At 42.4% G+C, this 3,889-nt stretch overlaps 1 pseudogene; it reads right to left on the bottom strand.

Annotated features, from left to right (window-relative positions):
• On the bottom strand, positions 2,549-3,302 carry LOC100624756 (annotated as a pseudogene).

Genomic DNA, 3,889 nt, shown 5'->3' with positions numbered 1-3,889 from the left:
AAAACCTCAATTTAAAAAAAGAAAAAAATTGGAGTTTCCAATGTGGCACAGCGGAAATGAATCCAACTAGGAACCATAAGGTTGCGGGTTTGATCCCTGGCCCTCGATCAGTGGGTTAAGGATCCGGCATTGCCATGAGCTGTGGTGTAGGTTGCAGATGCAGCTCAGATCTGCTGTTGCTGTGGCCGTGGTGTAGGCTGGCAGCTGTAGTAGCTCCAATTCGACCCCTAGCCTGGGAGCCTCCATATGGCATGAGTGCCATCCTAAAAAGCAAAAAAAAAAACAAAACAAAACAAAAAACAAACAAAAAAAAGTTAACAAGTAGAAAGAAAACAGGTTTGATACCTTATAAAATTTTTTCTCTTTAGAGGCATGTGTATCTTTCCTGAAAATAAATATTTTTAAAAAAGGAGATAGTGATCTTTACAAATTTATCAATGAAAATGGCTTTCATGAGAAGGAAACCTGACAATCTTCTGATCACAATAAATTGTTTTCATGTTAGTATCCATTTTTTTGGCCACCCTGATGGCATGTGGAAGTTCCCAGGCCACAGATCAAACCCTCTCCTCAGCAGTGACAACACCAGATCCTTAACCCACTGAGCCACCAGGGAACACCACTGTCCATTTTTTAAATCAAAGAAGTTTTTTTTTTTTAATTTTATTTGTTAAACAAAGAGCACTGTTGTAAATTTTTGAGAAGAAACCCATTCGTTATGGCAGTTGGGATTGGAAAGAAACAGATTTAAAATATCTCAGGAAATAGTTTCAACAGAACCTGTTAATTTATGGGAGCAGTGATAACACAGAAGGTAAGAGAAAGGAGGGAAGAGTCAAGGATGGTTCAAGTCTCTGCCATGGCCTATCTGGGTAGATGGTAGTACCGTTTTCTGAAACAGAAAGCGAAAAGACAGGAAAAGGAAAGAATGCAAGTTTGATTTAATTTGAGACATGATCAAATAAAGTACCTCTGGGACATCCAGACAGAAGAGACAGGTGGCAACTAGGTATAGAGAACAAGAGTCACAAATTTGGCCTGGAAAAAGACAATTGGGAATATAACAAAATAAATAAGATGATAAGGGAAAGGAAGCAGGAAAATCCTTGACTACGGACAGACTGGCTTTGCTAAACCCAATTAGAGAGGCTAGGCTTCAAAAGTTTATGGGAAGGTTGAAAATTATAACTTGGAGAAGTTGAAAAGTGCTAGAACTAATCTAAGGGGAAGGTATATAAAGGGTTAGGTAAAAAGCAAGAAACTGTGGCTGGCAGCATTTTAGGAAGGGGAAAAAATGTTTAACAGAGTTTAAAATTTATTCGCTGTGTGGTACACCTTATAACTCACCTATTTCTTCTCATTAAATATTTATTAAAAACTGGCTTTCCTTTTCAGTATTTTGTGGAGCAGATTTGTTTTTTGGGAATGTGACAAAAAAAATGAATTGTGCCTCAAGGTTTGTACAGGGAGAAGCCAGACATGGCCTACGGAAGGATGGCTACATATTAGGGGAAGCATTTCCAAATGTCTCTGGTGAAGACTAAAACCAAGAGAGAGGCAGAGAAGTCACTGTAGTTACTACACAGAAAGCTTCTGCTAGGCCCAATTGTTTTCTTTTCTTTTCTTTTCTTTTTAAATGGTTTGTTGGTGGTAGTGTTCCTCCATTATGCCTTTTTGTATTTTTTAAACTGAGATTATAATAGACATATGACATTATATTAGTTTCAAGTGTACAACATATGGTAATCTCAATTCTTAAAAAAAAAAATATATGAACGATAGAAAGTAGGGTCCATAGCCAAGAGCAAATATAAGAGATTGGCTCCAACATAAAGTTATCAGGAAGGCTGAAACCAAACGAACTAAGTCTTACAAATAAATGCTAAGAAGGGTGTGAAGAAAAGGGACTAACCTACTTCTTGAGTCCAGTGGCAGTGTTAATTAACTGGTTCCTACCTTTTTGTCAACAAGTGACCCATCAACTGTGATTTATTAATATTCTCCCCCTACTTTGCCCCCACGACCTTCACACCCTAGGCTCCTACTCTGCTTTATTTTAATTTTTATTTTATTTTTTGCCTTTTTAGGGCCGCAACTACAGCATATGGAGGTTCCCAAGCTAAGGGTCAAATCAGAGCTGTAGCTGCTGGCCTATGCCACAGCCACAGCAATGCCAGATCCCAGCTGCATCTGAGACCTACACCACAGCTCATGGCAACACTGGATCCTTAACCCGCTGAGCAAGGCCAGGGGTCAATCCTGCATCCTCATGGATGCTAGTCAGATTTATTTGCACTGAAGCACAACAGGAACTCCTATGCTTTACCTTACATCCTAGCACCTATCAGTACTTGAAATTGCATTATATATTGATTAATTTGCTTATACTCTGTCTCCCTCACTCTAAGGTAAGTTCTATCAGAAGAGGAACTTTGTCTTCAGTACTCTGTCTAGAATTGTACCTGTCACATAAAAGGTAGTCAATAAATATTTATATTGAATGAGTCAATTCCTATGTTTCTTCCTTTTTAAAAAAAAAATTTTTTTAACCACAAGATGCCAACAGCACTTTATTTTTTCTTCTCCACATCCTGTTCTGCAGCTTCCTTGGCCCTTTTTGCTTGTATGCCAGAGTCAGGCATTGGCACAGGTCACGCGGAGACTGGCAAAGGCCTTGAAGTTCTTCTCGTCCATGATGACTCTGGCTTTTTCCCTCTTGTACACGTTCCATATGGGCATGACCGGTCCCGTCAGCTGGGTGGCCAACTTGAGCTCTTCAGCCGAGGGCTTCCTGGGAAAAGAGGATGGGCCCGGAGTGGTACTCCTTGAGGCACCACACATTGGCCTGCAGGGACTCCGTGCACTTGTTCCGCTGCCAGGGATCCACCAAGATCCCAATGGTCCGGGCCGCCTTCTTGTGGATTCCGGCCACCCTCAGCTCCTCCAGGCTGAAGCCTCTGCCGGCGTGCACCTTCGTGTGGCACCTGACCGTGGGGCATCTCACAACCGGCCAGTGGCCTGACACAGGGCATGGGTCGATGCGGCCAGCCTTGTCTTGCTGGGCCTTGGTGCCTGTGGATCTCGCACACAGGCTGGTTGAACCACGTGGCCACGCACTGCTGCCAGTCCTTGTGGAAGTGGGGCTTCAGGATCATGCCATTCCTGCTGGGTGCCATGGCTGCGGCCAACGGGCCTCCTCTGAGGGCCCACGGCAGGGGAAAGGAAGGCTGTTTCTTCCTTTCGTAAAAAAGACTTTTGGATTAAAACAAGTAGGAAAAAAATTGATTAAGAGGGAGTTCTTTCGTGGCACAGCAGAAAGGAATCCGACTAGGAACCATGTGAGGTTGCGGGTTCGATCCCTGGCCTCGCTCAGTGGGTTAAGGATCCTGTGTTGCCGTGAGCTGTGGTGTAGGTCGAAGATGCGGCTCGGATCTGGTGTTGCTGTGGCTCTGGCCTAGGCCAGCAGTTACAGCTTGGATTAGACCCCCCAGCCTGGGAACCTCCATATGCCGTGGGTGCGGCTCTAAAAAAACAAAAAAACAAAGACAAAACAAAAAACAGTAGTAGTTGATCATTAAGAGCCAACAAAGGTTTACTATAATAAACTCATAAGATATTCATTTTCAAAGTTATTACATTGATTTTAAGTGACAAGAAATTAGTGGCAGCAAAAATAGAAAGCAAAGTGTGGATTTTTAAAGCCTACATTTTAGAATATCTTAGAGGCAAATACACAACAGAATGGAATGGAAAAAATGTTTGCCTCTGGTAATGGAATGAGAAGGCTGGAGAACAGACGAGGCAAGAAGACTTATTTTTCACTATCTTTCAAGAGCACCTTCTAAATTTTATAGCTCTAATGTTTCATGGGTGATGGAGCCCTTGTTGA

This window comes from Sus scrofa, chromosome 9 (genome assembly GCF_000003025.6).
Source record: "Sus scrofa isolate TJ Tabasco breed Duroc chromosome 9, Sscrofa11.1, whole genome shotgun sequence".
Lineage (NCBI taxonomy): Eukaryota > Metazoa > Chordata > Mammalia > Artiodactyla > Suidae > Sus > Sus scrofa.
This window is presented reverse-complemented; position numbering and strand designations above follow the sequence as displayed.